Raw genomic sequence first — 21,615 nt, 5'->3', positions numbered from 1 at the left:
CCACCCACCTCAGCCTCCCAAAGTGCTGAGATTACAGATATAAGCCACCACACCAAGCCAATTTCTTTTATTTTCTTTCTTTTTTCTTTTTATTTTTTTGAGACAGAGTCTTGCTCTATCTCCCAGGCTGGAATGCTGAGGCATGATCTCGGCTCACTGAAACCTCCACCTCCTGGGTTCAAGCACTTCTCGTGCCTTAGCCTCCCGAGTCGCTAGGATTACAGGCGTGTGCCACCAAGACTGGCTAATTTTTGTACTTCTAGTATAGACGGGATTTCACCATGTTGGTCAGGCTGGTCTCAAACTCCTGGCTTTAAGTGATTCGCCCGCCTTGGCCTCCCAAAGTGCTAGAGTTACAGGAGTGAGCCACCGTGCCTGGCCCCAGCCAATTTCTTAATGTAAGACAACAATGATGTTTGCTGCATCAATTGACTCTTCATGAAAGATTTCTCTGTAGCATGTGATGCTGTTTGATGGCATTTTACCCACAGTAGAATGTCTTTCAAAATTGGAGTCAATCCTCTCAAATCCTGCCACTGCTTTATTAATTAAGTTTATGTAAAACCCTAAATCCTTTGTTGTCATTTGAATAACGTTAACGGAATCTTCACCAGCAGTAGATTCTATCAAAAGAAATGACTCTATTTTTCATCCGTAAGAAGCTGTTAGTCATCCATTCAAGTTTAATCATTAGATTGCAGCAATTCAGTCCTACTTTCAGGCTCTACATTTTTTTTTTTTTTTTTTTTTTTTTTTTTTTTTTTTTTGAGACGGGAGTTTTGCTCTTGTCGCCCATGCTGGAGTACAATAGTGTTGTCTCAGCTCACTACCACCTCTGCCTCCTGGGTTCAAGCAATTCTCCTGCCTCAGCTTCCCAAGTAGCTGGGATTACAGGCGCCTGCCACCACACTCAGCTAGTTTTTGTATTTTTTGTAGAGATGGAGTTTCACCATGTTGGCCAGGATGATCTCGAACTCCTGACCTCAGGCAATCTGCCCATCTTGGCCTCCCCAAGTGCTAGAATTACAGGCGTGAACCACCTTCAGGTTCTACTTCTAATTCTAGTTCTCTTGATAGTTTAACCACATCTGCAGTTACTTCCTCTACTGAAGTCCTGAACCCATCAAAGTCATCCATAAGTGTTGAAATCAACTTCTTCCAAACTCCTCTTAATGTTACGGTTTTAACCACCTCTGATGAATCATGAAGATTCTTAATGGCATTTAGAATGGTGATTCCTATCCAAAATGTTTTCAATTTACTTTGCCCAGATCTATCAGAGAAATCACCTTATCAATGGCAGCTGTAGCCTTATGAAATATATTTCTTAAATAATAACACGTGAAAGTTGAAATTACTCCCTGATCCATGGGCTGCAGAATGGAGTTCTATTAGCAGCTATGAAAACATTTAACTCTGGTCCATTTCCACCAGAGTTCTTGGGTGACCAGGCGCATTGTCAATGAAAAACAACATTTTGAAAGGAATCTTTTTTTTTCTGAATGGTAAGTCTTAACAGTGGCTTAAAATATTCAGAAACCACGCTGCAAACAGATGTGCTGTTACACAGGTTTTATTCCATTTATGGAGCACAGACAATAGATTTATCATAAATCTTAAAGGCCCTAGGATTTTCAGAATGGCCAATGAGCACTGGCCTCAACTTAAAGTCACCAGCTGCTTAGCCCCTAACAAGGGAGTCAGCCTCTGGTTTGAGGCTTTGAAGCCAGGCATTGACTTCTCCTCTCCAGCTGTGAAAGTCCTAGATGCTTCTTCCAATAGAAGGATGTTTTGTCTTCATTGAAAAATTGTTATTTAGTGAAGCCACCTTCATCAATGATCTTAGCTAGATCTTCTGGATAACTTGCTGCTGCTTCTACATCAGCACTTGCTGCTACAACTTGCCCTTTTATGGCTTCTTTCTATAAACCTTATGAAACAAACTCTGTTAGCTTTCAGCTTTTCTTCTGTAGGTTCCTCACCTCTCTCAGCATTCACAGAATTGAAGAACATTAAGACCTTGCTCTGGATTAGGTTTTGGCTTAAGGGAATGTTGGGGCTGCTTTGATCTTCTATCCAGACCACTAAAACTTTCTCCCTATCAGCAATAAGGCTGTTTTGTTTTCTTATCATTTGTGTGTTCACTGGAGTAGCACTTTTAATTTCCTTCAATAACTTTTCCTTGGCACTCACAGTTTGGCTAAGTGTTTGGCACAAGAGGCCACACCTTACTAAGCTTAATCATTTATAGCTTTTGATTTACAATGAAAGACATGTGATTCTTCTTTTTTTTTTAGACAGAGTCTCTGAAAGTGCAGTGGTGCGATCTCGGCTCACTACAAGCTCTGCCTCCCGGGTTCATGCCATTCTCCTGCCTCAGCCTCCCAAGGAGCTGGGACTACAAGGCGTCCACCACCGCGTCTGGCTAATTTTTTGTATTTTTAGTAGAGACGGGGTTTCACCGCATTAGCCAGGATGGTTTTGATCTCCTCACCTCGTGATCCACTCTCCTCCACCTCCCAAAAGAGCTGGGATTACAGGTGTGAGACACCACACATTGCTGTGATTCTTCCTTTCACTTGACACTTAGAAGCCAGTGTAGAGTTATTAATTGGCTTAATTTGAATATTGTTGTTTATCAGGGAATAGAGAGGCCTAAAGAGAGGTAGTGAGATGAGGGAACGGCCAGTGGATGAACCAGTCAGAACACACACACTTAAGTTTGCTGCCTTATATGGGCACAATTTTTGGTATATCAAAACAATTACAGAAGTAATTACAAAAATCACTCATCACAGATCACCGTAAAAATATAATAAAAGTTTGAAATATTGTGATAATTACCAAAACATGACACAGAGACTTGAAGTGAACATGTGCTGTTGGAAAAATGGCACCAATAGACATGCTTGATGCAACGTTGCCACAAACCTTGAATTGAAAAAAAAAAAAAAAAAAAAAACACAATCTGCAAAGGACAATCAAGTGAACAGCAATATACAGATGTGTGCCTGTATGTATTCTTCGCCGTCACCTCAGCACCTCTAATGTCAGGTTTTAAGGTAATGCAATCTAATTTTCTTATGCTAATAGTTCAATCTACATTTACAAACTTTTCAAATATTTTATCTAAATGTTTTCTATCAGCATGCTCCTTTTTATAAGAATCCTTCATTGTTCCAAGACACAAATCATATCCCTTTGAATTCCAGATGAAAACATTTTAGGCCTATTTAGGATTTATTTCAATAGATATGTATACACATGTAAAGCAGTTTCAATGTTATATAAAAATACACTTCATTGGTCTTATTGTAGTGACATTAACTTGGCACTCAAGAAGATGCTTCCAGGTGGCAGGCACCTGCTCTGGCTTTAAAATGCCAACCTCAAAACCTATAGTCAGGCACCAAAATGGGGAAGTGCAACAAACTACGTATTTCAGCACCTAGCAGTTTTGGCAGCTCATTTGGAACTGGTTATTGCCAGCTGGGCATTTTGCCATTTCCTTGAGGCAAAATTAAAGTGGAAGATGCAAGGGTTTTATTGTAATTTTCCACCACATATTTATATCATTATGGGTTTTGTGCTGCTCTAGTCCCCACACAGTCTCACTGAATATCTTCTTATTATGTCACTGAGATTTGAAGCAAATACAGGATGATGCAGTGAAAACAAGTGGGCACTGTGTATAGTAAATGATTGCTGAAGATAACACTATGCTTATCAGAATGGGCTACATCATTTGCAGGGCCCCTTGTTCACAAAGCAGAGGAAAAGTGCCATTAAAGGTACTAAAATATCAAGTGTTTTCCTTTCTTCCGCAGCTTCCCCTCAGCCTGCCATGGTGTTATTTGCTACTTGATGTTGACATCCTTCAGGCACAGGGATATCTGCACAATAAATGCAGACCTTCCAGAGTTCTACCCCACATGCCCACCCACCGCTCACATAAACTGCCCACTGGCTAGCAGATGAGTTCTCTCTCCTTCCAGCTGCCAGAGCAATGCTCTGTGCACCACCCAGGAGAGGTGAGCTGGGCATCTCCCTTTCCACACACAACTCTACTACGCAAGCCCACAAGCAGAAGAATGACCCCCAGGAGCACTACAGTCCCTACACGAGGATGCATTAGGTATCTAGTTCAGAAATCAGAAGTTTGCCCCACTGAGGCACCACGGTGGCACTCCTAGAAGTTATGGTCACATCAATGCTCTGTTCTAAGACCTGTGGGGCTCTTGCTTCAGACCCTGACCCTCTCTGCCAGGGGCTGAGGACAGCAGCAATTGTTGCGCAGGATCAGGGAAGGAGGCCAGATTGGGCTTGTGATCCTCAGTGGTGGGGAAGCCAGAACTGGACAACAGCACAAATGGTCACCTGAACTAAGGCTTCAAGTCTTGGGCATGCTCCACTATCCCACCAGACTTCACTTATAAAACATAAATACAAATATAAAATCAAGGATTTCAAGACAGGAAATTCAGAGCATTACACCCCAAACAATTGTTCTCATCACTGAGTAATGAAGCCAGTCCTGATGCCTAAGAACCCAAGGCCTGTGCCCACTTCTTTAGCACATGTACTAAAATTGGACAATAGAGAGATTAGCATCGTACCTACACAAGGATGGCATACAAATTTGTTATGTGTTTCATATTTTTATTTTATATAACTAAATACACACACACACACACACACACACACACACACACACCCCCAAAACAGAACACATAAAACTTGGGAAATCTGGATTGAGTGCCCATATCAATATCTTAGCTATGAATCTAAACTAGAGTTTTGCAAAATGTCATTGAGAAAAACATGCAGAGTTACAAAGGATATCTTTGTATTATGTCTTACAACTCCATATTTTAATTACCACTGCTAAAAAAAAGACCCAAGGCCTATTAAAAGGACACATACAACATACAGGAAATCAATAGCAAAACTACCTATACCTAGATATAACCAGAACACTAAATTGAATATAATTTGACTTTAATATGTAAAAGAGCAATCCTTAAAATAACTTGCTTGAATACAAAATCTGCAAACACTATGTTCACCATGTTATTCCTCCTGTCAGAAGGAAAGTGTTCAGTTATTGTAGTTCATTTTCACACTGCTATAAAGAAATACCCAGACTTGGGTAATTTACAAAGGAAAGAGCTTCTGCATGTCTAGGGAGGCCTCAGGAAACTTACAATCATGGCGGAAGGTGAAGGGGAAGCAGGCACCTTCTTCACAAGGAGGCAGGAGGAGAAGTGAGAGTGCAGGAAAAAGTTCTATGTATAAAACCATCAGGTCTTGTGAGAATTCACTCACTATCAGGAGAACAGCATGGGGGAAACTGGCTCCATGATCCAATCACTTCCCTCCCTCCATGCATGGGAATTACAATTTGAGATGAGATTTGGGTGGGGACACAGAGCCAAACCATATCAGTTATATTTTTTGTTAAAACTTACCTCATCTAGCCAGGCATGGTGGTTCACACCTGTAATCCCAGCACTTTGGGAGGCCGAGGCAGGTGGATCACCTGAGGTCAGGAGTTCTTGACTAGCCTGGCCTACATGGTGAAATCCTAGTCTCCACTAAAAATACAAAAAATTAGCCAGGCATGATGCCACATGCCTGTAATCCCAGCTACTCAGGAGGCTGAGGTAGGAGAATTGCTTGAACCCTGGAGGCGGAGGTTGCAGTGAGCTGAGATCATGCCATTGCACCCCATCCTGGGCAACAGGAGCGAAACTCTGTCTCAAACAAACAAACGAAAAAAACTTCTCTCATCTATTTAAGATAAAATGAAAATATGCATTCTAGAAACCACAAAAATACTCTGGAAACAAGTGTCTATGCGAAAGCATATCTTTATTTATAAAAAAAGGAGACAATTGTATGTGGAAAAGCCCAAAATCAACTTTAAAATGTTAAATTCTTGAATATAGAAAACTGATCTACATACATTTTCAACTGGAAGTACATATTTGATGCTGGTACAGTTGCTTAAATTTTATATACAAAAGACAAAACATCTTGCCCATCAGATGGTGAAACATCACAAACGTAATAGGGAAAATCTGAATTCTTCAGGCTGACTTCCCAGAGGACCTGAGCCAGACAAGAATTCTATGCTGCTCTTTAGGATTGTGTATTGCAAGTAGATGACCAAATGAGATTATTCTCACTACAGTTCTAGGGAGAGGGAGAGGGTAAGGCCAAATCTGTAGGGCCGCAGAGACAGACACTACCCAAAGAGCACCTATTTCTACTTAAACTGTTAGATGAGGTAATGGAAAAAACTTGCTTAATACCACAGGGCCTAGCACATTCGAAACACTCAACAGGTATTAGCAATTAATATCAACAATGTCAGCATGCTTGCACTCTGACCTGTTAAGGGAACACTGACTCTCAATGTAAATTACACATCCAATTACTATAGCTACCATTTCTTGCTCTGTCAGATGATGTTCATAGCCAAGATCAACCCACCTTTTGGTTCCAGCCAGGACTTTGCAGAGACCTGAACTGTATAAACAAAAAAAAAAGTTAGGGATCAAATTAGTTTTGCCAGGGCTAACTCTGTACCTCTGGGTAAACACTGAGCTGTTCATTAGCAAAATGGAATTTGAATTTCAAAGATGAATGAATATTCATTTACTTTGGGTAATTACATACTAAGGTATTCAAAATATATTTGTTGAATGAAAGACTGAATTAATGAATGGATATGTGCAGACTTCTCTCCAACCCAACTTTTTCTATTTAGCTGGTAAATAGAAAACTATTTTCTCTTTACCAGCTAAACTCCCTTGCAGCTTCATTTTAAAGTTAAAATATCAAAGTAGTAGAGAAGGAACCACAAATAAAACAGGTATTTTGCTCAGGACCACACTTGACTATATTGTCTGTCCCACTACATAATTAATCATTGCCAACCCCAGTCAAATGTGGGTATGGCAACAACACTGTGTCAGGGTTTGCCAGGTGTGGCAAATTACTGCATCTTCCTCTTTCCAAGTTTCAGCCTGGAGTCTAGCAAAAAGCACTTAAGAACCTCCCAAGGCAGGGATCCTGACTACACCAGTGTACTAAGGAACTGGGCTTTTTCCCTGCCTGGTCGGGGGAACTCAAAGTTCTGAATAGCTAACCTCTTATGCCTGCATGTGCTCCAACTGCAGTCTGCATACCTGACTTTGATGCACTTTTTCAAAGGTATATGCAAAACCCTCTCCACTCAGCTTAGGCTCAGATCCCAGGCTGGCTGCTTGCCCTGTCTCAATGATTCCCTGCTGCCTCCATTGCTGGCACCGACACAAATGCAGCTTTGTATCTACTCACTACAAAAACCTTGAATCTGTTCTCTTCTCTCACTGATTCCTTAGCACTCGAAGCTAAGCTAATTATATTTTATGCAATTTAATTAACTATATGCAAAAATTTTAATGACTAAGCAAAATATAGAAAAGAGCCAACTTGAACTATATCACCACATAAACAGTGTAAAGGATGGTTTAATATTTAAATAAGTAGGCCGGGCGCGGTGGCTCAAGCCTGTAATCCCAGCACTTTGGGAGGCCGAGACGGGCGGATCACAAGGTCAGGAGATCGAGACCATCCTGGCTAACACGGTGAAACCCCGTCTCTACTAAAAAATACAAAAAACTAGCCGGGCGAGGTGGCGGGCGCCTGCAGTCTCAGCTACTCAGGAGGCTGAGACAGGAGAATGGCGTAAACCCGGGGGGCGGAGCTTGCAGTGAGCTGAGATCCGGCCACTGCACTCCAGCCTGGGCGACAGAGCGAGACTCCGTCTCAAAAAAAAAAAATATTTAAATAAGTGCCAGTCTAAAGGAAGATGACAGAATGCACGTATTAACATAGATGAACAAACCCAAAGTGTTTTGTGTTTATTCTCATTTTCTAAATTGTGTCATTAAAATCAACTGTGGTTAATTCAGATCTATTTGAGAGGTTTCTCACTGACTTTAAAATGAAAAGCCTTCTTTAAAAAGTGCACCAAATGACCTTTTAATCATCAAGGAAAAAAAAAATTCCACAGTTGACTGCACACTACAACAGTAAAGAATTAATCTTGTTATGGCAAGACTACCATTAGAAACATCTAAATTATTTAAGATAAATTAAACATAAGATAATTCGTTATTTCTTTCTATTCCTCTAGTAAATCATAGTTAACACGAATCCTGTAGAGAGTCTCATGATTTATATCCTTCCAGCATATTCTCACCTTTCCATTCCAGACGATCAAAATGTCCCTAGAGGGAAATTGTTGAGAGCAACATGGAAAACATGACAGTGAGGCGGAAAATCCAGGTTTAAAATACATGCCTTTGGCACAAACTCGTGAAAAAACAAAACGAAACGTGGGAGAAATTTATTGATAGTAGTCTAACCATTATGAGATCCTGGAACAATTTACAGAACTATGCAATGGAACATTCACTGAGGATTCAGCTTAACACATCTTGTAACATCCACCCTTTCCGGATAGTGGAACATGTCTCCTTGTCTCAAGGTTCTTCCTAAGTGACTATTAAGAATGTATACACTTTAAAAGTCTAAGTAGATGCATAGTCCACGAAACACTTCCAGCTGTGCTTCTCAAATAGCACAATTCCAGCCCCATGTTTATTTTCCAGTAAACTACAGAAATCATAATGGCATTTATGTCTACCAGTTTAAATGTAGTATCTCTTCTTTACATATTAATAATACTCATTTCTTCATTAGCTTAAGACATTCTTGCTACCTTCAATATAGCTATAAGCAAAGGGAGCATTTCGATAAACAGCTTAGTCATGTCAGGCCGGGTGTGGTGGCTCAAGCCTGTAATCCCAACACTTCAGGATACTGAGGTGGGCGGATCACAAAGTCAGGAGATGGAGACCATCCTGGCCAACATGGTGAAACCCTGACTCTACTAAAAATACAAAAATTAGCTGGGCATGGTGGCACGTGCCTGTAATCCCAGCTACTCGGGAGGCTGAGGCAGAAGAATCACATGAACCAGGGAGTCGGAGGTTGCAGTGAGCCGAGATCTCGCCACTGCAATCCAGTCTGGACAACAGAGCGAGACAGAGAGACTCCGTCTCAAAAAATAAATAAATAAATAAATAACAGCTTAGTCATGTCAATAGCTCATTAAAACTCTTCTTAGAAGCCTTTTATCAGCAGTTCTGGGAAATCGGTCCAGAAAGAAAACCAGGCTTCCTGAGCTACCAACAATGAACAATAAAGCAAATAACTATGTGCCACACATTCAGGAATGACAACAGACACATGGTGGTAGTGAGATGATTTCACTGTTTTTAAAAATGTTTTATTGTTATTTAAATCTATTGTTATTATAGTTAAGAGAAAAATTGTTACCATAAATGCAACATTTAAATAAACTGGAGAGTTATTTGCTTTTTAAGTTCTCATGATATGAAGTCCAATATGTGAACTTCGTTTAATTTTCTATTATCCTTAAGTGCTAGGTGACCTTTTTCTCTTAAAATATAGCCTCAGCCATATCATGACGAATCACCAGAAGTTTACATTTACTCTGACTTTGTACCTCTTTGGTTTTAGGGTGTCTTTAGCTTCACTGACAGTTTTATATTTCAATGGATCGTAAAAGCTGTCATCCAGGATATTGTGTCCTCGATGTTGTAAATAATCTATTTTATGTGACCCTATGATTACTAAAAAATGGTTCCCACATATTGAAATGCCCTCAAATTCCTGGAATTCTAAGAGACTATATTTTCTCTGTTGCTTCCTTCAGCAGAAAATAAAGGTAAACTACGTATATTTGTAGTATTTGGGGACCTACTAGGCCCCCAAAATGATTCATTTTAAATACATTTAGATAAAGATGACATATTAAGGCCTGAAGGATTACAACTAATTTTTTCAAATATATATTTATATACTTTACTTTTTATGTTGGCTTGAGCATTTTTGGAAGGTTGAGGACATGCTTCCTTGGGTCATCTTTGAAAGTATGTTTCTTTCAAGTTTACATACCTGGTATCTGTGAAATTTTGAACGAACATAAATGTTCTTCACAAGAACTACAGTGGGCTTCTGCCAAATCAAAATGAGGGCAGGCTGTGAGTGATCAGAGGCCCACTGGCACATAAACATATGTAACCTTTTAATAATGCCTTCTCCCAACTAAGCCAAGCACAAGGATGTGTGGCAAACTGACACATTTTGACTTTTGCAAAGATTTCAAAAAACATCCAGATTTCTTCACTGAAAGGTCCCCTATCACTCTGAAGACGACCCTCTGAAAAGCTGTGAACATTGGCTTTCACTAACTCACACCACAAGGGAAAAAGGAACAGTATAATAAGATTAAGAGGAAGGAGACTTATTTTTATTTAACAAATACATATCATTTGCTATATTATAGACACTGTTTTAAGTATCTGTAAGTATTGGTTCAATAATCCTCGTGACCTCTAACTTTATGGTGACCTCTAACTTTATGGTTAGGTATCATTATGTAACCTCTATTTTACAAATGACAATACAGAGGACAGGGAGATGAGGTAACCTGCCGGAGATCACTGGGCTTGTTAACTTCTAGGCCAGGATTTGAACCCAAGCAGCGAGACTCCAGAGTCATGCTCACAAGTGCCTTATCCTGCCTCTGCCAGCCACTGCTTCCCTAATTCTTCTTATAAATTCCACCCAAAAATCCAATAAAGAAAGAAAAGAAAACATTGTGATTACAAAGGAAAATAAAATTGTATAGCTTTGCCATTTTTTCTTCTCAGTTAAAGGCAACTATTTTTTCATTGAAAAAAGATTTGTCTTCTAAACACAAATGACAAAAACAGCAGGGAAGGAAATGCTATTTTCAAGTTTCTAGGAGGTTATCATAAACAATGAAGACAGAAAAACAAATTAAAGTTGTAAAAAAAAATGGCATTTGACAGTATTTCTTCTACCTTGCTGCCTATGACAATTTGACTGCACTGTGTTCAGTGGCTGTACAGAGCACCCTAGGGTGTGAAAATGAAAGATGACCACGCTTGGAAAGAAAAGAGAAGCATATTGTAAGCAAGTGTAAATGCACAGTAAGGTCTGAATGTTGTGGAAATAAGCCCAGGCTGCTTCTCAATTCATGAGTTTAGCTGAGATGGCAGAACAGATGACAAACAACAACAAACAGAAACACCATACCACACAATTCTCTCCAATATTGGGGATAAATATCCACAGCAGTTTATTTAATTTGATGCTAATTTTCTTTCTTGTTTAACCAGTCTAAATATTTGCTATCTATTAAATATTCATGTATTGTGTTTTAATACCTTCAGGTTTTCATTCTGTAAGGAATTAATTTTTTAAGTACCTGTAGTCAAAATAGTGCACTTTCCTCAAAATAACAACAAAAGCCTTTATTCAAAGACTTAATATCAATTAATTGATCAAAATAAGGGTCTGAAAGAGAATTCGATCTTCTTGGCATTTAACATTTCAAAACTGAAAAGAATACTTTATTTGAAAAAAAAAAGAAAAGAAAAGTTAACCTATGCTCCAGTACAACTATTTCGTTTGGTTTTAATATCAATGGAAACTCAGTAATAATTATTTTATTTCTCCTTGCAGTATCAGAAAGAGCCTAGTTATTTACAAAATATTGGCATATTCAATCTGTTCCTCTTAGATGTAAACCTTTTAAAAAATGATGTTTTATTTCTAGGTGAAGTTTCATAATTAGTATCAATTTACTCTAAGAAAATTAAGCAATAACTTTAATGTACTACTTATTCATATTAGATATACTAATAACCAATTAGTACTTCAAATCTAGCTACCAGTTAGTTTAAGAAAAATTAGCAAAATCTACTGACCTATTAAATCCCAAAATAAGAAATTTCCTATTAAAAAGGGGGTGGGGGTACACTGTATTCTTCAAAAAGTCAATGTCAGAAAATACAAAGAAAGGCTATGTAAATGTCTGCATTAAAGGAAAGTAAGGAGACAACAACAAAATGCACTGCCTGACCCAAGGCTGTATCCTGTACTGGAAGGAAAAATATACTCTAAAGGAAGTTATTGGCTCAATTGATAAAACTGAAATATAAATGGTAGGTTAAAGTATTTTATTAATGACAAATTTACTGATATTGATCATTGCACTGTAGTTTTATAAAACAATACCTGATCCTTAGGAAACACATATTGATGTGGATAGGTACAAAGGGCCATGGTGTATAATATCCTCAGACAGTTCAGGAATAAAAAAAAGTCTGAGACAGAAAGAGAGAGAGCACACAAATAATAAAGCAAATAGGGGCCAGGCACGGTGGCTCAGCCTGTAATCCCAGCACTTTGGGAGGCCGAGGTAGGTGGATCACGAGGTCAGGAGCTCAGGACCATCCTGGCTAACACAGTGAAACCTGTCTCTACTAAAAATACAAAAAATTAGCCAGACGTGGTGGCGGGCACCTGTAGTCCCAGCTACTTAGAAGGCTGAGGCAGGAGAATGGTGTGAACCCAGGAGGCGGAGCTTGCAGTGAGCTGAGATCGCACCACTGCAGTCCAGTCTGGGGTGACAGAGCAAGGCTCTGTCTCAAAAAATAAAATAAAATAAAATAAAATAAAATAAAATAAAATAAAATAAAGCAAATGGGGTAAAATGTTTAGCTGAATCTGGGTAAAAGCTAGAGGAATGTTCTTTGTGTTATTTTTATTGTTGGCAAATTTTCTGTAAATTTGAAATTATTTCCAGATTAGAAGTAAAAACAACAACAATGAAACACTATCGACCTGAACCAACAGTATGAATTCAACTCCACGAAGAACACAAAAGCAGAGTCCCTGATGTTTGCCCTCAAGGTATTGATATTACTTTGTAGACAGTCGCAGACATTCAAGTCGGAAGAGATGTTGGTCCACAGAGAGTGCCAGTTATTTCTAATATGAAGGTCTCTCCAGAAAGATTCATCCACTATAAACTCAGCCTCCACAATGAGAAGGTGAGGCATATCCACCCTAAACACAATGGTTACGGAATCATAAGGACACCCCACATTACCCCTGGAAATAAGGTTCATTCATACCACCAATATAGAGGCAATACTTTCTGGCTACTACCTGAGTGGTCTGACTCAGCGAATATTTATTTAATGCCTACTATGTGCAGGCACCAGGCTATGTGTTAGGAAAAGATTAATAAACTTTGGCACTAGCTTTAAAGGAAATCACAGGCTAAGCAGAAAAAAGCACATATATTCTGTAATTAAAATAGAATCTATGAAATGCCGTTGTAACAAAGGTGTGTGCCAAGTGTTCTGAGAAGGCTTCAGTGAATAGATGAGACCAAACTTTTTTAGTTATTTAATAAATATTTACTCCGCGTCAGAGAAAGGAACCTTAAGGAGGAGTACGTGCTCCCCTAGTTGACAGGAAAAGAAGTGAGAAGGGAATTCCAGGGAAAATCAACTAATAACACAAGAGAATGGCAGGAAGTCAACCAAGTAAAGGAGTTTTCGTTGAATAATAAGCAGATCAGTATGGCTGGGAACACAGCATCTCCAGGGAATATGGATAATGGGGAAGATAAACCAATTAGGGCCAGATGCTGAATGGCCTTGTATAACACGCTAAGGAGCCACAAGATCATCCTGTGGAGAGAATGGTAGAATATTTTCAACATTAAAAAGGTAAAGAAAGGGGAGGGAGAAAAGGAACAGCAGCTCACATAGTCTTCAAATGTGATCAGAGCTTGAATGAGACAACATCGACAAGGAAAGAGGCACATATGAAGTGGAATGAGTTGTGCTCAGCAACCCACTGATTGTGTAGGATGAGATGTAATGGGGGAAGGGGGTTAAGATGATGCAGCTTTCTAGCTTAAACTCTGGGAGTCATTAACAGTGATGGAGGGAAGTGGGAAAAGATGAAGTCAGTTTTGAACATGTTGAGTTTGAAATTCAAGTGTAGTATGCTTAGAGATGTTCAATAGAGACTTTATAATTACAGGAGATACACTGAACTTCAGAGTAGAAGTTAGGGTAAATATAATGAATTTTTACCTGTTCAGAATAGATTTTAGGGTAACACTGAGGATGATTAAATACACGACTGTGTTCTTGTATTCTCTAAGGTTGATTGCATAGATTGAGGAGACAGTTGAGATAGACATCTTATGATTGTCAGAAAGATATCAATCCAAAGGAAGGAAGGAGAATGAGCAGCAGCCAGAATTCTGTGGTAACTCAGAGTACACAGCTCTTGGTATGTGGGTTAGGTACTCAGTGACCACGGTTCCACTAACACTCAATTCACTAAGGTCTATTAGTGAAGTGCCGGATGCTTTGCTAGATCCTGGCTGCTATCATATTAGCCTGTTTTCTGTTCTATCTGAATGACATAGTGACTTTTAAGTTTGAATAGAGACAGAGTTCAAGTTAAGTTCTCATTCTATTCACTCTCTCCTTACACACTGAATTGCAAAATTAAACAAAGGACTTTATTTTAAAAGGAAGCAAAATCAGGGACACACTGGAACTTTTATAGACATTCAGGGCTTATAAAGCAACACAAAGGAAAAAAGGTTCACAAACTAATTCTTGAACACATTCACCCCTCTTTTAAAAATTACTGATGGGCAAAATATCATAATAAACCATTGTTAAAATAATACAAATGTTCTGATTGCAACATGGCAATTCTAGGCAATTCTGGGTTAAACAATAGCATCCTCCACATGAATGCCTGCAGATGCACAGCTGAGACCATGTGTGCCTGCACACACACCCACACACACAACCTCCTCAAGCAGACAGACTTCACAGTCAGAGCAACCTTTTAAACACTTTGCCTTTATCACCCACAGAGACCACCAGTCTAGTGCAATCATCTACCCTCTCATAGAGACCGTGATACCTGTAATCAGTAGCTCAGCATAGCAACCAGGTTTTACAACTAACTCCATGAACCAATTTGTTTCATATTTAATTTTTCTTTTTAAATTTTATGATTAATGCACTGCCCAGATCTTCAATGTTTTTGGCCTCCAAGGTCACTATGGAAAGCAATCTGTTTTTCTCGTACAATCATTTGAATAAATAATGCCCAGTCATCTGACTGCAAGTATTCATTACACATGAGCTATAGAAAATAATCACTCAGAGATCAAGTTTAGTAGCTTCAAAACAAATGATGCAGAATGATTTCTATAGAATTCTTGAAGTGGTTTCTTCAGAAATGATCCGAATTTCATCTTGTAGGCATTGCACAATTTTCCTTTTTCATTTAGTGAGTATTTATCTTGGGTCAATATTCACTTTATGCCTTTCTAATTCGGCAAATAAAGGCTCAGATCCAAAATGGCTTTGCCGTTTGTCTAGCATGTTAACAGAGCAATAATTATTTTAGTGCTTCAATCTGGACAGTCAAAAAGATGACCTTATTTTGAACCTCCTGTAAGAGAGACAGTACTGTTTATAAATAAAATCTCATGCTGAGAAATCCTTAGCTTCCTAAGGAAGAAAGCAATCACTGTGTTTGCAGGCAGCTAATGTTCTGCCCTTTACTTTAGGTATATAGTATCTAGATTTTCATCAACATTTTATAAAATGCAGATCTAAGTACAGAATCCTGGGTTTTGTTCATGCATATCTGGAAACTATTCTCTTTAGGGAATATCCCACAAGCAGCTAGGTTGCAAAAGGGACATTCTTTACTGATTCAACAAGCAAGGAATATCCCACAAGCAGCTAGGATGCAAAAGGAACATTCTTTACTGATACTTTTTACAAAGAAAATACTCCCACAGTTCTAGTTCAGTCCCACGACATTCTTAAAGGGACATCTAACTAAAGAAGAGCTAGATATTTCTGTGAAGAATCAAAATGTTTTTTTAAAAAAATCTCCAAAGAAATTTTAAAGTAAAGCCAAAAGTAAATTAACAAAAGATGGATTCAAAATTGGAAACAATGCAGCCAGGTTTAAAAGTCACATTTTGAATTAAACAGGCCCCAACTCCAACATTTACAGGCTAGGTAACCTTAGACAAGTTGTTTGATTTTGCTTGGACTCCACCTGGAAATAATTGAATATACTATGTGTGAATCAACTAAGCCCAGCACTGAGTACCCACAGGCACTCACTTTCTCCTTGGCTTCCCATTTGATACTGTAAATAACAACATCGTTAGAGAATTCCATAATTTTCACATTATGTGAATGTGTGGTTTGGTTTATATTTCAGTGATTATTTGCCAGTCTGTACACAAAGAATATCACAAAATATTCCCTTTTGGTATATGTTAAATTCCCATCACAAGTGAATTCACAAGCTGTTATTTTTAATATTTGTCATTCGTAGAGTTTATGTGTTCCAAGAATAACGCAAAAGAAAAACCCATTCAAATGCAGATGTTAAAGTATGTATTTAATTAATAAATATAAACAAGCTCATAATTTTAAAATATCCTGGGTCCTGACCCCATTGAATTGATAGCTCTAAATGATAGAATCATTGAATGAATACTGTATTGCCACTTCTTTTGTGCTACAAATACAAATACAAAACACTCTTTAATGGAGCACTGTCCTCATTATATAACCGACCACTGACATAAAAGGGAAGAAGGTCAAGTCCACTTTTGAAAAGCTCTTAAGTAACACGTCAGAGGACAGAAACGTTAGGATGAGACCATTATAAGTTGCTGATAGAAGAGGAAAGATAAAGTTTTTAATCTTTGATTCTCAATTGTAAAATTCCAAAATATCACATTCACATTACTAAACATTTTTCATTTGAATGATGAATAGCCACCTGCTGAAGTCGAAGAAATAGGAGCTCACTCCTAATTGAAGACAGCAAGATTGTGTGTATTTTCCATTGTGTATTTTGGCTCTCCAAATGTTCAATTTGAGAACTCTGGGGCTAAGCCTTAGAAACACCCCCTGTTCTCTATAAGCTGACACATTCTTCGGACACAGACTGCATGCATTCAGTATAATTAGAATACGCACAGTTGGAACGCAGTGCTTGAGGCCCTTGCATTTTTAAATCAGTCTGTGTGAATTTTAAGTGAGTTATTAGCCATGGCGAGGGTGCAGCAATTCTGTATTTGTAAGTTTCTTAAAAGGAAATAATAGGACCCAAATGTTCTAATGTTCCTTTATCGTTTCAGAGAAACAGCCTCTGTCACACTTGCTACCTTCTGCCAAAGTCTACAAGGATCAAACTTAGTGGTAGCCAACTAAGCTAAATAATGCTTGTCCAAGTTTCTAAAACAAGTATTCACAATTTTCCATTTATGAAAATTAGAGGTAAGAACTATACTTTATTATTTTGAACCACCACATGATTTAAAATGTAAACTTAACTTTTAACTTTCCCATCCTCCTTGAAAACCCCAACCACCGCTTTTTAAGTCACAGGAGCAGGAGCAGCATAGTGCCCTCTTTCCTTACCTGATAAATGAGATCTCTCAACTGGAAGTCAATTTAGAATCAACATCATTTTCTTCTATTCAGGGCCCAGCACCAATATTCAGGCAAAAAATGTTAGGCTCCCCAATTATAAACTGTGTATCAAATGATCTTTCAAAAATGGTACTTGAAAAACAAACAATTTGGCTGACATCAACAGAATATATTCATATGCAGGAAATTCACTCAGTATACTGATGAAACTATTCTATCAGATACCCTGTTAAATACATTCTTTACTGCTTAACAGTCTAGGTCAGTGATTTGGAGATAGTTATGAAATCGGCCACATGAAATCTGTAGGTATATCCTTGAGGATGTGTCTTGCTTACATATTTTTTTAAATTAGAGAGCCTTATGATTGCAGACATTCCAGCATTTGTCAGTAACGGTGACACCATATTCTTTCACTCAACTGGACACTAACTCAGTAGATATCTGCTTGTCAGTAGACTGAAAAGCCAGATAATTATCACCTCAATAGAAGATCCTTTCAGATTAATGCTGTATTCCATGGAAGGACTGGAATATCCATGCTTCAAATTTTTATTGAGTCTAAAATTTTCCAAAGAAATTTAAGACTTTTGGTTCAAAATCTAATGAACCGCCAGTTTTCCTTAATGTGGAATTCAAAGATATGTGGTCTTTCCTGAATTTCAGAAGACAGATTTTCTCAGGTTACATGTGCCAGGAAATGTGGTATGTACGAAATACGAATACTGACACAGTCAAAAGGGCAAAATAATGTATAAAAGACTGTTTATTTACAACATGATAGAGGTATGCTCAGAAAGGGGTATTATGTGGCAGATATAAGGTCTGCAAAGTAATTTTGAGCTGACACTTGACAGACTATAAGACGTAGTCATTGGTCAGGTAAAGGGTCATATATTTAAATGTGTATGTGTGTGTATATGTATGCATTTGTGTGTGTGTGTTTGGAAGAAGTCACTACCATGACGCAGGAGAAATTCACTCTAGTAAAAGTAGCACACATTTCAGTGGGGTCGAAGATGTAAAGTAGATACTTGCCAGTTCATCAAAGATGATTTACAAGTTTATACCAAGGTATGAACTTAATCCACAAAGGGATCGTTATTTTAAATAATGTAAAGAGGATAGTGACATGGTTTCAACTGCACTTTAGTCCTCTTAGACAGAATTGAATTTTAAGACCTGGACTGTTTATCAACTGTAACTTTCCAAATAGGTTTGCCAATATTTTGTCAACATAGTGCTGTCTGAAAGATATTTTTTTCCTATCCAGTTGTGTTAAGCTAAATTATGAGAAAAAAATTATATTGTTCATTTCCTCCTCCTCCACAATACAGGCAGGCAAGCCCTTGCTTTCCATTGTTTTGAGGGTTTTATTTTCCCCCACTAAAACAAAAATGAACATCTATACTTGACTTTTGTTCTCTAAAACCAAGGCTTCTTGAGAGCACTATGCTAGGTCTTCAGAGACAATGGACTCATAGAGGAAAAGAAGTCATTATACAAAAAGGATACCGGCACATGCATGTTTATAGTAGCACAATTCACAGCTGCAAAAATGTGGAACCAACCTAAATGCCCATCAATCAATGAGTGGATAAAGAAACTGTGTGGGGTGTGTGTGTGTGTGTGTATACACATATATGATGGAATAGACATATATATACCTCTATACACTTACATATATACATATATGTATGTATACTTGAAAAACAAACAATTTGGCTGACATCAACAGAATATATTCATATGCAGGAAATTCACTCAGTATACTGATGAAACTATTCTATCAGATACCCTGTTAAATACATTCTTTACTGCTATATATACTGTATATATAAATACATATATATACATACATATACATGTATGTATGTATATATGTATACATATACATACATATATGTATGTATATATGATGGAATACTACTCAGCCATAAAAAGAAATGAATTAGTGGCATTTGCAACAACTGGATGGGATTGGAGACTATTATTCTAAGTGAAGTAACTCAGGAATGGAAAACTGAACATTGTTATGTTCTCACTCATAAGTGGGAGCTAAGCTATGAGGATGCAAAGGCAGAAGAATGATACAATGGACTTTCAGGACTCAGGGGAAAGGGTGGAAAGGGAATGAGGGATAAAAGATTACAAATGGGTTCAGCATATACTGCTCAGGTGATGGGTACACCAAAATCTCACAGTTCACCACTAAATAACTTACTCATGTAACCAAATATCACCTGTTCCCCCTATATCTAGCAAATAATTTTTTTTTTTAAAAAAGACAGGGGATTCATAACAGTCATCAAATATTCTTAAGACCCAGTATCCCATAAATAGAATTCTCATGAAATCCTAACAATGCAGTGAGGTAAATATTACTATCTACTCTTTTGCAACGGCAACAGCACGTGGGAGTTATGGTTAGATGGCACAAAGACAAAGAATTGGATGCATACTCTGGACTCTGAGTCCAGAGACCATGACCCTCCACTGGTGTTCTTTCACGGGCCATGCTTCCTTATGGTCAGCCTTCTCTTCCCGTTCATCTTGCCCTGAGTACCACGCTACTCAAAGTGTGAGTCAAGGAATAACAACAGTGGTATGACTGGAAAATATGTTATACAGACAGAATCGAAGGCTCTTCCCCAGGCTTACTGAATCAAAATTCTTATTTTAAAAAGGCTCCATGGTGATTCATTTGCACATTAAAATTTGAGAAACACTACCTTAGAATACAGCCTAACCATAACAAAACTGTTTACACTATTATAAATTCTCTGGTTTCCCATTCCAGAGTGGAATTATTAAAATATTGACAAGTAAAGCAATAGGATTATTTGGAGGCAAAAAGAGTAGAATTAAATATTTCACAGTCCAAATGGCAGTGCTATCATTTGTTTGACACTCATCTGATTACCCAGAGAGCTCTTCTTCCTCTGACATCTTCTCCTATTTTGATCTTCCTCTTCCTCCCACTGTATCTCCCTCCCTCATTTTTTTCCCACCTGCTTTTCCTTGGCCTCCTTTTGTTTTCATTCTACTTTGACACTCATCTATTCCTCCATTTATTCTCCTCTCTATGTCTTCCTCTCACCCAATTTCATCCCTATAATTCTCTTATCTAATAATAAATGTAAATCACATTTTACATATTTGTGTTTGTCCATTTGCACCGCTATAAAGGAATACCTGAGCTTGGGTAATTTATAAAGAAAATAGGTTAATTTTGGCTCATGGTTCTGCAGGCTGTATAGGAACTGTGGTGCCAGTATCTGTTTCTGGTAAGGGCCTCAGGAAGTTTACAATCATGGCGGAAGGCGAAGGAGGAACAGGCATGTCACATGGTGAGAGAGGGAGCAAGAGAGAGAAAGAGAAGGTGCCGGGCGCTTTTAAACAGCCAGATCTCCCAGAGTGAGATCTCACTCATTACTGTGAGGACAGCACCAAGCAATTCATGAGGGATTCCCTACCATGACCCAAACACCAACCACTAGGCCTACCTCTAACATAGAGGTCACATTTCAACAGGAGGGGACAGAACATCCAAACCACATCAATATTCTATTCTCCTTGACTAACACAAGGCCTTGTTAGTCCTTGGATCTTTAGAAGAAAAAGAGATTCTCTACCTCTGAATGTACACATTCATAAAGAAATTCAACAGATAAAAGAATAATATCGATCTCAAATGTTTAAAATGCATACACACATGCACTTGTAAGCTTCATCATATAAATCTTAAAGATAATCAGAGATTGGACCAACAAAACATATGCCGAATTAGATATAAACACCTTGAAACCACCTGTGGAAGATTTTAAACGGCCACAAATTTTTGACACTCCCTCAGGGAGATGTGAGGTTTATATCACTTTCCCTGAAATCTGGACAGGCTTATAATTGCTTCAACCAATAGAATGCAGTAGAAATAGTGGTATGTAAAATTTCCTAGCTAGTCCTTAAGTGACAATAGAACTTTCTCTTGGATTTTTTGTTTGAGTGTTCCCTCTTAGGAAGCTTTCTCTTAGGGGCCTCTCTCAGAAACCAGATGCCATGTTGTGAGAAGCCCAGGCCACACATCATGAACATATGTAGGCAGTCCGGTCCATGGCCCAAGCAAACCCAAATCTACAATCATCCC

General features: G+C 38.2%; 1 protein-coding gene and 1 non-coding gene across 4 annotated transcripts in view; one reads left to right on the top strand and one right to left on the bottom strand.

The window, feature by feature from the left end:
• PRKD1 (protein kinase D1) overlaps positions 1-21,615 on the bottom strand; it is a 372,587-nt gene that overhangs the window by 240,758 nt on the left and 110,214 nt on the right. The gene's annotated exons all lie outside the window — the stretch shown is intronic.
• On the top strand, positions 4,559-4,661 carry LOC126960216 (U6 spliceosomal RNA). The gene has a single exon (XR_007727793.1). It is a non-coding gene; the product is annotated as a U6 spliceosomal RNA (small nuclear RNA).

This window comes from Macaca thibetana, chromosome 7, assembly GCF_024542745.1.
Source record: "Macaca thibetana thibetana isolate TM-01 chromosome 7, ASM2454274v1, whole genome shotgun sequence".
In the NCBI taxonomy this organism is placed as follows: domain Eukaryota; kingdom Metazoa; phylum Chordata; class Mammalia; order Primates; family Cercopithecidae; genus Macaca; species Macaca thibetana.
Note: the sequence above shows the minus strand (reverse complement) of the source record. Positions and strands in the feature narration are given on the sequence as shown.